The sequence below is a fragment of the Panthera pardus genome, unplaced genomic scaffold (assembly GCF_024362965.1).
Source record: "Panthera pardus isolate Hobbes unplaced genomic scaffold, ASM2436296v1 HiC_scaffold_25, whole genome shotgun sequence".
Taxonomy (NCBI): Eukaryota; Metazoa; Chordata; class Mammalia; order Carnivora; family Felidae; genus Panthera; species Panthera pardus.
In genome coordinates this window covers 58,892,472-58,904,385 of record NW_026526821.1, presented here as the reverse complement: position 1 = coordinate 58,904,385, position 11,914 = coordinate 58,892,472, and the positions used below count along the sequence as shown (strand labels likewise).

At 41.8% G+C, this 11,914-nt stretch overlaps 1 long non-coding RNA gene across 2 annotated transcripts in view; it reads left to right on the top strand.

Annotated features, from left to right (window-relative positions):
• Positions 1-6,512: 6,512 nt before the first annotated feature.
• The window catches only part of LOC109268910 (uncharacterized), a 166,072-nt gene continuing 160,670 nt past the window's right edge, over positions 6,513-11,914 (top strand). For both annotated transcript variants that reach the window (XR_002080855.2, XR_002080845.2), the window contains exon 1: positions 6,513-6,733. This is a non-coding gene — a long non-coding RNA (uncharacterized LOC109268910). The remainder of the gene's footprint in view (positions 6,734-11,914) is intronic.

Genomic DNA, 11,914 nt, shown 5'->3' with positions numbered 1-11,914 from the left:
GAGCAGATTAGTGAGCCCCAGGTTGCCCCCCTTACTGACTCTGGGTCCCAAAGGCTTTCTATTTTGGTTTCCCAATGTTACTGGGGAGAAAATGTGAGAAGTTCAGTACACTTGGTAGTTATGTTTTGTAGTGTAAATTAATACAGTTCCCAAACTGCACTGAGGTGCCCCAGTTTCCCACAGCAAGCTCACAGGAATGGGATATTCTGTTTTCAAGGGAAACACAGCCATGCTGCAATTTATCAAACACTGCAGGAAATACCAGCTCCAAGTAGTCACATTAAGTGTTAGCTTGCATAACATTCCTTTTGATGATGTCATATCTTTCCAAAGCAGGGTTTTTGGCAGTTGGTGTGATAAAAGCAGGTACAGCTCAAAAATCAACATGGAGCAGGGAATGAAGGTGACAGTGTCTGATCAAATTTCAAGGTTGGAGAAAGTGCAGAGCCCAACAGGCACTCACATCACATTAGTAATTAATGAAGTAAGTATATTTTCATTCAATTTTCAAATTTTTTCAAACAGCTCAAAGTTTTTAGAACATAAATTTTCATTAAGTTGTTTGGCCCTGAGTACTTCATAAAAGAAATGATTAGATCTTCCTTTTCTTTCTTTCTTTCTTTCTTTCTTTCTTTCTTTCTTTCTTTCTTTCTTTCTTTCTTTCTTTCTTTCTTTCTTTCTTCCAAGTTTATTTGAGAGAGAGAGCATGAGTGTGCATGAGCAGGGGAGGGACAGAGAGAGAGGGAGAGAGAGAATCCTAAGCAGGCCCCAGGGCAGAGACAGATGCAGGGCTCAATCATGAGATCATGACCTGAGCTGAAACCAAGAGTCAGAACCTTAACCAGCTGAGCCATACAGGTGCCCCAATGTTTCCTCATTTTCTTAGGAGCATAGTGAAAAAGTTACTAAGCCATGAACCAATGGAAGTTTAGGAATCTCCATTAATAAATTGGTATTCTGGTTTGTAACTGAAAGTAAAATTATGTTGATTCAAATCCATCCTTCAGACTTGATTACCTCAGAGTCAACTCAACACAGGATATTCTTGACTATGTCAGGCTGAGTACTACACCCTAAAACCTGGGGTGACTCCAAATTACTCCCCAAAGGACCAATCTTCATGGAGCAGACAGCTTTCTCTTTATCATCACCTGCAGCAGAGCTGGTAGCTTGTCATGTTGTCAGTAGAGTGTTTAACCTCCCTGTGCCTTGGGTTTTCTCCCCTGTAAAAAGGATCCAACAAATACGGTTATCTTGAGGATTAAACGGACTAAGATTTATAAAGTACTTAGCACAGTGTTGAGGTTTTATTGTTGTAGATGTAGTAATAATAGTAGTTATCAGTGATGTCATTATGGTCATCCTCACCAGCATCCTGTTTTTTTGAAAGCATTTAGGGTTTGGCATCCTGATAAATTTGCTCATTTGAGATTGATTGGTAGGCCTTAATACTTGCAATTCTAAACTGGGCCTCCCATGACTCGGAAACTCTTAAGGTAAAGTTTGTCAGTGCAATTTGGGAAGAACTTGAAATTATATCTTTTGACCTTTGGGGAACTTTGGGAAATTTGCTTTCCTTTTACATTTCCACCATTACATAATCCTTCTTGTAGAATCTATTTTTTTTTCTGTGCACTTTTACATTTTTTTAGTGTGTTAAGTAATACTTCTCTCACTCTAGGTGATCATTTATTTTCTTGGTGTCCTAGCAAGTAAAAGTCTCAGTATAAAGCATAAGAGGATTTTATATGCTTACAGTGTGATATTTGTCGCTTCCCAAGACAACTTTCCTCCATGTAGGTTAAATGCTGTCTTTTGGACTGACTTTTCTCTATCAAGTCTCTACTGCATCTTGGTTGATTGGGTTATCTCATACTATTCATCAGCCCTTTTGATGGATGTACCCTCTAAATTACAGGAATGGCATTAACACGAGGAGTTTTGAGCCACATCAGGCCATGTACTGGGCTCTGTAGCATTTAGGCCATTCCTCTTCCCTTTTGGGATTCTAAAATGTGAATTCTTTTAGAATAATATACAGCTCATAGCAGCACAGAACCGTGTTCAGAGACGATAGGATGAAGATCACTGGGGTTGAAGGCACATTCTCCGTTTTTCATTGTGTTAGAGTGAGTATGAGAGAGAAAATAGAATCAAACAGGAATAGAACATGAAGCAGAGTGAAAGTGCTCTGAACTTGAGTACTCCCTCCCAGACGTCTTGTTTAATCTGTCCCAGCTTGCCACAGCAGATCCTGCTGCTAATATTCCTGGCAGTGAGAGGTCTTGGGAGAATGAACATCAGTGTTAGTGGGTACATTTGTATGCTGGTCAGTGAATAGTGGAGGAGTGGGGGAATCTCTTTGAAATGAATTCTGAGGTGTATAGGATCTGCCACTAATGATTTTGTAACATGCTGTGGCTTACATCAAATAGGTGCTGTACCAGCCTTCTCCTAGTTCCGCTTGTATCTGTGACCTCCTGTAGGTCTTACCCTAAACCCAATAGGTGCATAGTTTAAGGAAAGTAAAAAGGAAAGGAGAGAGGATGGAGAAGGAGAGAGGGAAGGAGGAAAGGAAAGTTGAAAGAGAGGGGTGGAGGGAGGGAGGGAGAGGATGAAGGGAAGAATCAGTGATGTTTGCTGGCAATTTTTAAAAAGTTTTTAAAAGTTTATTTTGAAAGAGAGAGAGAGAGAAAGTGGAGAGGGGCAGAGAGAGAGAGGGAGAGAGAGCTCCAAGCAGGCTCCATGCTGTCAGTTCAGAGCTTGATTGGGGCTCAAACTCACAAACCATGAGATCATGACCTGAGCAGAAACGAAGAGTAGGACATTTAACCAAATGAGCCATCTGGGCGCCCCTCTGGCAATTACTTAAGTAGCAAATAAAATAGTAGGTGGGTAAGAAGCTAGGGCTTTTTACTCAGGGCTTTTATTTGTTTGGAAAGGATCAACCAAAGGAAGTGTTTTATTCATTTTTGATACCTAGAATAGAGGAGATATCTACGCAGGATTTTTGCATGATCTAATGGCACCACAATCAGAGTTTCACCCTGTGGTTTTAGGAAAAACTTTTAAATGGCAGAAGTAGAGTTTAAGAAAGAGTTTCTGCTAAAAGACCACAAAACATTATCCTTTATTGATCAGGATTTGCTAGTGGGTGTGCATAAATGTTAAATGTTTACAGAAGCAAAGAAAGCCAACACTTAAGAGCTCCTGAGGGCTCTTGAAGGCCACTGTCATGCAGCATCCTCTTTTGGAGACAGCAGGCCTGCTGAGTAAGCACACAAGAACTCGAGGAACTCAACATGTACCCAAACAAAATGACTGCTAAGCAAGGGCTTGCAGGTCAGGAAGCAATCTCAAGCTGCATGCGTGGCTGCAGCAATGTAAATTAGCCCCTGCCTGGAGCCTGGGAAAAATCAGGTCAGGACCAGGAGTCACCATGAGGCCGGTTTGAAAGGTGCATAATGAACTTGCCCTTTTCTTGGGAGAAAGCATCTTTCTATTAGTGTTTTCTTGAGGTGTAGTTTATATATAGGTGGGTTTCCCTGGAGTGTCTGATCATATCTTAGCAAGGCAAGGAAGGTAGAAAGGAAGAAAGGATGCTGAGTGGATGCTGGGGCCTAGGTAGAGTTGTTACATAAAGTTTAGTACCAAAGATTTGGGCAGAACCTAAGTACCTACTAAGTGGTCTAAGAGTATGCATTCTAGAGCTAGATCATTTCAATTTGAACGCTACTTGGTAGCTGTGCAACTTTGGGCAAGTTACTTAATTTATCTGAGCTTCAGTTGCCTCAACTGTAAAACATAGACAATAATAGTATAGGCCTCACAGAGCTATGATGAAGGTAAATATAAAGCAAATTAGTATTAGTATCTTGCTTAAGACAGGGCCTCACACACAGTAAGCACTATGTCAGTGTTTACATCTGAACTCCTACATCTGATATGGAGTTCCAATTACTACTGCTGCCCACGGACCCACCACAAATCTAGTGACATAAGCAACCACCCTTTTATTGTGCTCACAAATTCCATGATCAAGACCCAGTGGTCATGGCTTGCCTTTGCTCCACAGTGTTGATCAGTGAGGAAGACTCAAGATGCTAAGAGGGATTCCGGTGATTGGAGCTTCTGCACTCCCATGTCTGGGGCCAGGCTTGAAGCACCTACTTGTGTCTTGGTCATAACCCAGCTTTGTACATCCTGATAGCTGGGTTGTGAGATGGAGTGTCCCAAGAGCATGTGAAGACAGCTAGCAAGAAGCCATGTAGCCTTTTGTGACCTAGCCCCAGACATCACAGAGAGTCACTCCCACCACAATGTGGGGTTACAGAATTAAGGGGAGCTGACATAGACTTCACCTCTTCATGGTATATGATGGGCAGGAGAACCTCAACTGCCCCATCAACTCTGGTAGTCCCAAGTGCATTGCTCAAGTGGGCAGAACTGTCACCTGGGACTCTTCCAGAGGAGCAGAAACCCTGGGTTGACTTTCGTCATTCCCACTGGGTGGGCTTGACTGATGGAATCTAAGAATCAGTGCCCCTTTTCATAACAACTGTGGTGCAGGACTCTGAAGTGATTTGCGAGGCCAAAAAGCTGGGATCAGAACCTTGTTCTCCCTTTCCTGCCTTCCAGCACAGTGGCTGATATATCCCATTACCTGAATTTGGTGCCGAGTTGCTATTCTTACCCCACTGAGGTTGCCTGTGCTCCATTGCTTTAATTACAGGCTGTTATTTCATTTAAAAAATCAGCGATAGGATTAAGGGTACTGTCATTTTAAAAGCTAGACTCCTGGCCTGAAAACTCGTCAGTGAATCAGAGGACAAATGTTCCCATTGTGCTGGTTAAAAATAGGAGCTATGGAAAAAGTGACAGAATGAGATGAATGCCATTAAAGTGTAATTACATTTACTGTAAATGTGAGCCTTGGGAAGAGCCTGTTCCAGGCAGAGAAGCTTTACCCGAGCCTGTGACTTGGAAAACCCAAGGCCTCTGCTCACAACTGCTTTTATGTTTTGAATTTTTATAGTGTATATTGTTATGGATTGTACTGTCCGTTACCCTTGTTAGGGGTATCAGAAAGAACTATGTCACTCCAAAAGAAAGTAAGAACCATATAGTTCATCTTGAGTCTTAGAATGTAGGTTTTCCATTGTTCTCATAAGGCAATGCTTCTATCAATCTATATACTTATGTGTTTCTATAGATCTATCTATCTCCTGCCTCAGCAGCCAAGTATAAGTAATGCGAAAGGCAGGGATTCATTGTTTGCTCATGGAAATAGCTCTTGTTTTTCTGATTTTAAAACAATGCATTCTTGCCATATAAAAATATTAAAAATATACAAAGAAAGTAAGTGAGCCTAAAGACACATAGATAAGGCACTGTTAACATTTTGATGAACATCCTTTCACGTGACAGTGTTTTTATGGATTTAGAGGTAGCTCTAGCATTTTTGTTGATGTTGTTAAAGCTTAGCAATATATTCTGAACATATTTTAATGATAATACAGCATTACATTTGAAAACTGGTGGCTAACTGGTATTCCATAGCATCAGTATACCATAACTTATTTATTTAATGAAGATACCTAGGTGTCTTAATGAGCCAAGTATTATTTTGGCCATAGCTAAAAAATATTTCTTCACATAATTGAAAGACAAATGATTTCAATTTTGTGTGAGTATATAATATGTATGTATATAAAAATATATTAAATTATAAATAAAATGTATTAAAATATATATTTTAGAATAAGAGGCCCAACTCTAATTTTGCTTCCAAAATGGTCATCCAGTTGGGATTTATTTTTTAAAGCTTGGTTGGAGAAGTAGAGGAATAAAGGGCTGGAGAAAATACAGACTAAAAGGCAGGACTGGGTTCTCTTTCTTAGTCTCCTTCCCCAGCATCCTTTCTCCATAGGAGGAGGAATAAGGGAAACCAGGGTGGCTTTAGGTATTACATTTCCAGGAATGTTGGCAGAAGCTAGAAGCAATATTGGGATAATACCTCAAAACTTGGAACCCAGCTTAGCTTTAGAGGGAACGATAAACAGGATGATGTTATGAGGTAGCTCAGGTAATAGGGTTTCCACTTCCCTCGGAAGCTGCCCTTCTCCACAGTGAGATCATGCCCATTGGAGCCTTCTTGTCCTTCATTTCTCCCTACAATGATATAACATTAATGCCAGTACTGACTCTCTGTGGTGGTGAGCAGCACTCGGTGCTTCTAGCCTAAAACCCCTCGAGAATAGGTACTGACCAACTCATCTAAATGTCCCCTGCACTCACATGGTCCCTGCCACATAGCTGGCACTCAGAGGGCCTTTGCTGGAACAAAGGGAAATGCGCCTAGGGTAATTATGTGGATTTTGGGGGGTCTGCAATGGTGATTAATCACCACTAGGTGTCATAATGAGTCAAGCAAAATTTGGGCTCCTAGCTAAAAATTATGCTTTCACTGTGTTCATTTTTATGCATGCGTGCATTCACTTTTCCAGCAACCATGTGTTGAGTGTCTGCTGCATGCCAGGCACTGTGCTGGGTATCCAAAATCATGCTCTCACTGAGCTTCTGGACCTGGTTGGCAAGAAAACCACAGCAGGTGTGAAGACGGGGGCAAAAGCCCTATGAAGACACACAGGACAAACACCTGATTATGGTTGAGTGAAATGAGTGGCTTCTGAGAGAGGTGCCTTTGAAGATGAGTCTTGAAGGATAAGGTCAGGTAAGAAGTTTGATTCATTATTTCAAAAACACTTTCTCTTGGGGAAGTCAGGGCAGAAGAGTGACCTAAAAGCTGGTCCACGTTTTATTCTTGTTGAGGGCTGAGCTTTTAAACCTGTTTTTGACAGAGGTTTTGACAGAGATTGCTTCTAGTTTCTTTTTTCCTGTCTGGATGTATGTTGCAGTTCAAAGTTTAGACTTTTAAGTTTTCATACTATCAGTAAGACTACCTTGAAGTTCCCTTTATTGGGCCCTGCTCAGTTTAGAACCTGGTGGTCAGTGCTGGGCTAGGCCAGAATCCTGGTCAGGGGCCAATACCAGGTAACCTGCAGTGGGATTTACCCAGGGGCCTGGTCCTGCCGGAGATCAACACTGTGATGGATGCAGAGGGTGCTTGGTAACACTGAGGGCCTGAGGCTTGGGCCTGAACCCCAAAGCAGTCAAGTTCACTCCTGGGGAGACAGATCCCATGGGTCTCCTCAGACCCACCTTCCTCCAGGTGGATCTCAAGCCTCCTGAGGCAGCGCCTTCTCAGCGGCCCACATGTCTGTGATGGGGTATAGCTCAGTCTACTGGTGAGACCCATCTACCTTAACTAGGTGGAGGCTGAGCCCTTTGCAATGGAGGGAGCCTGCTTTTGTTCCATGCCCTGCAACTCCACATGGGGTTCCTGCAGGCAGAGCCTTTGACCAGAGCCCTGACAGCTCCAGAGCTAGACGATTCCCAACAAGATGGTCACCAGGCTCTGTGTGAACCTTCTCAGTAACAGGGAACTTGCCAAGACAGCCCATTCTAGCCAATACACATGGTTCTTTTTTTTAAATTGTGGTAAGATGTACATAACATAAAATTTACTATTTAAAAAAATGTTTATTTATTTTGAGAGGGAGTGAGGGGCAGAAACAGGAGGAGAGAGAGAGAATCTTAAGCAGGATCCATGCTGTCAGCACAGGGCTGACTTGGGGCTTGAACTCACAAACCATGAGATCATGACCTGAGCCAAAGTCAAGAGTCAGCAGGCACTTAACCGACTGAGCCACCCAGGCACCCCTAAAATTTACTATTTTTTAAGTGCACAGTTTAGTGGCATTAAGTACATTCTCATTGTTGTGCAAGCATCCCCACCATCCATCTCCAGAACTTTTTTTGTTTTCCCAAATTAGAACTCTGTGTCCATTAACCACTACCTCCCCCAGCCCCTCCACGTAGCTCCTGGTAACCACCATTCTGCTTCGTGTCTCTATGCGTTTGACTCTTCTAGTACCCCATGTAAGTAGAATCCTACAGAGTTTTGTTCTTTTGTGCCTGGCTTATTTCACTTAGCATAATGTCCTCAAGGTTCATCCATGTTGTAGCATGTGACAGGATTTCCTTACTTTTTAAGATTGAATAATATTTCACTGTACGTATAGACCACATTTTCTGTATCCATTCATTTGTCAATAGGTACTTGGGTTGCTTTCATGTTTGGCTGCTGGGAATAATGCTGTCATGAACATTATCTGTTTGGGTCTCTGTTTTCAATTCTTTTGGATAGATACCCAGAAGTAGAATTGCTGGATTACATTGTAATGTCTAATTTTCTGAGGAAATGCCATACCATTTTCCACAATGGTTGTACCATTTTACATCTCCATCAGCAAGAAACAAGGATTACATTTTCTTCATATCTTCACCAACACTTGTCATATTCAGTTTTACACATGGTTCTTTTAATTGAGCCAAGATCCAATTCCCTCCAACTTCTCCTACTATTGTTCCAGGTTGTGAACTACCTGGGCTAAATCTGGTCTTCATTCTACAAGAAAGCCATTTGTGTGTTACTGGAAAGTGCTCCAGATGGTCTGTGTTCCTGGAAGGTCCCTCAGGACTGGGGACGGATAGCCCAATGTAATCTGATCCTCACAGAGTGATGGAGCAGGGACCACAGCTTCCTTTGTCCTGGGCACTTTGCTTATGTTTCTGCAAGGTTTGCATTTGTTTTGCCAATAGTCTGGCACGTGCTGGTTTATATGGAGCTGTATCAATTAAGATATCCAGGCTTTTTGAACAGGAGCTGTTGTTAGAGCAGGTAACTCCCAACTCACCTCATACGATTTGATTCCTTTTACTTTATTAAGCAGTATTTGACATGTACAGAAGTATATGTGTAACAAGTGTTATATTCATGTAAATTATGAGGCATAGTGACTAAATGAATGCTCATGAACTTGCCATCAATATAAGAACTAGAATATTACCAATATATTTGACACTACCATGTGCTTCTCCCTAGTCCTATATCCATCTCGCTCCTAGAGGTAACCACTCCTCTGGATATTTTTTTCATTATTTTGCTCATTAAAAATTTTTTTAAAAATTTTTATTCATTTTTAAGAGAAGGGGGAGGGGTAGAGAGAGATGGAGACACAGAATCTGAAGCAGGCTCCAGGCTCTGGGGTGTCAGCACAGAGCCCAATGTGGGGCTCGAACCCACGAACCACAGGATCATGACCTGAGCCAAAGTTGGACACTTGACTGAGCCACCCAGGTGCCTCTATTTTGCTCATTTAAAAATAGCTTCCTCTATGTCTATATGTATAGCTAAATTACATGTCAGTCATTTTATTGTTTTTTTTTAATTTTTATTTAATTTTATTTTATTTTCAATATATGAAATTTATTGTCAAATTGGTTTCCATACAACACCCAGTGCTCATCCCAAAAGCTGCCCTCCTCAATACCCATCACCCACCCTCCCCTCCCTCCCACCCCCCATCAACCCTCAGTTTGTTGTCAGTTTTTAAGAGTCTCTTATGCTTTGGCTCTCTCCCACTCTAACCTCTTTGGTTTTTAAGCTTTGTAAGTATGTTGTCTTTTGCAGCTTCTTTACCCACTCAACTTTATGTTTCTAAGGTTCAGCCATGTAATTGTGTGTGGCTAGAATTCACTCATTTTTACTGCAATGTCCTATTCCTTTGTATGTTTCTACCACATTTTGCTTACTTATCCTTTTTTATAGATGAGCATGTGGGTTATTTCTAGTTTGGGGCTGTTGCAAACAGTGCTGCAGCTAGATACTCATTTATGGCTTCTGAACTCCAAATCAAGCTTCTCTGCCCTGCTTTGTGATGCTGGAGCTGGACCCTGTAAACATTTTGTTGTTGTTGTTAGATTTGTCACTAGGAGGTTCTGGAAAGACATTGCAGAAGGAAAGCGCTTCTCCTCTTGCTTGGTTGCAGGTGTTTCCCCTTTCTGGCTCCTATGGTATGGTTGCCAGTGGCATGTGTGACACCCAGGGGCTTTCACCTTCCACTGAGATTTGCTAATACCCTGGAGAGGCTCCCTGGTCACCAGTCTGGGCCCTGGGTACAGACCAGAGGTGGCTCAGAAAACCCCATGAACACCCTCTCCCTGAGGTCTGAGTCTCAGCCAAGTTGGCTGAGACTTCCTTGGAGCTCCCCCTTAGCCCTACAGTATTTCTTAGAGCTCTTTTATCCCCTCTCAGTAGTGAATCTCTTGTTACTACTTAGTACCCTTCTATGTTACATTTTTTTCCTGTTCAAATTACTGGTGTGATTTCGGCCTCCTGTGTGCACCCTGACTGGTGCAGTTCATACACAGGTCCTTTGGTGCCCTGTTGATTAGGCAGGACTGAGGAACTGAAACTGCAGCTGGAGGTGGCGGCTGCGGTGGCCCCAGTGTACATGGTGTCAGACTGGCTCGTCTCACTGTCTCTGTGCCCTTGGAGCTGGTGGCTGGCACATCAGGCTGGCTTTGAGCTCCAAAGTTCTCAAGAGATACATTTTTACTGTTTGTTTGTTTTTTTTTAAAGCCTCAGTCATTATTGCAAAATGATCCCCCCAAAAGTGATCATTTTTGACTTTTGAACTTTTAAAAATAGCTTCATCTGTAGCTAATATCTGAGAGTCACAGCTCACTGGATTTTGATCAATTGGTTGAATTCAGGAAGCATCGTCAAGGGTGGCCCTGTCATGCTCAGGTTCCATCATCTTTTGAATGATGCTCTACTCAGTCTCACTGCCTGACACAGTAGGGAGAAGAGAGGACTCCAAAACAAACTTTTCTTATAGGAAGTCCAGGGAGACGATGTTCTGGACAGAAATTTCCTCTCACTTTGCTTAGAGTAGTGGAGCTCTGATGTTACCGGCTGCTCTTGAAATCTTTTTTCATCCAGAGTTTTTCTTCCTTGTCAGCTTAAGTACCTGAGCAGCTTACATGGAATCCAAAATCCTTTAAAAATTATCTCTAGCACCAGGCTCTGATGTCTGACAGACCTGAATTTGTATCCCAGCTCTGTCATTTACACCTGAACTGGTTGCTTTGCCCTCTGAGCTCTCATTTGCCCAGAGCAGGGATAATAACAGGGCAGACTTTCTAGATAAGGGTGAGCATACAAGACAATGAATGTAAAATGCTTGCAGGGCCTGGTGTCTGACTTAAGCACTGGTTTGACTACAGAGGTGTTGGGGGTGGGGGTGGGTGGGTAGGTGTTGAGTACCCAGTGTCCAGCATCCAGGAACAGAATTTGACTGGTTGGGAAATCATGCCTATAGGTATATTCTGTTAATGAATTCTTTTTACATTAACATTTTCATTGAAAAAGAAAAGAAGAAAGAAGAACTTCGTAACCTAGGCGCATGTCCAGATTTGTTAAAAGTGGACAGTAAGGTCATTTTATTGTTCACTCTACTTTTCCATATGTTTTGAAAATATTTTGAAATAATAGAGTACAAATTATCTGCCTCAAACAAAAGAAAAATTCATCTGAAATTTGCTAGTCTTTTTCATTTTTTTTCATGATAAAGTCAGTGAAAACTGAATTTAATGCCTTTGCTTCTTAAAAAAAGCTGTGTATTAAAATGCCATTTTACATAATTATTTCCATAAATCTGTTCTTCTGCATATAGGTTTGGGTAAATTCTGGAATAACATTCATACACACACAAAATTTTTAAGTTATTTTTAGGTGGTGGGCTCTGGGGTGATTGCAACTTTCTATTTTTTTTTCCTATTTTTTGAATAGTTTTACAGAAATAAGGTTAAATTTAGTAAACACACACACAGAGATAGAAATAAAAAAGGCTTTTCCTTGTGGAGGCCAAGGCAGCTGGAACAGCCAAGTCTGAGAGGCCTTGGGACCCACAGTCAAGGGAGTCTAGGATAGGCATGATTTGGACGT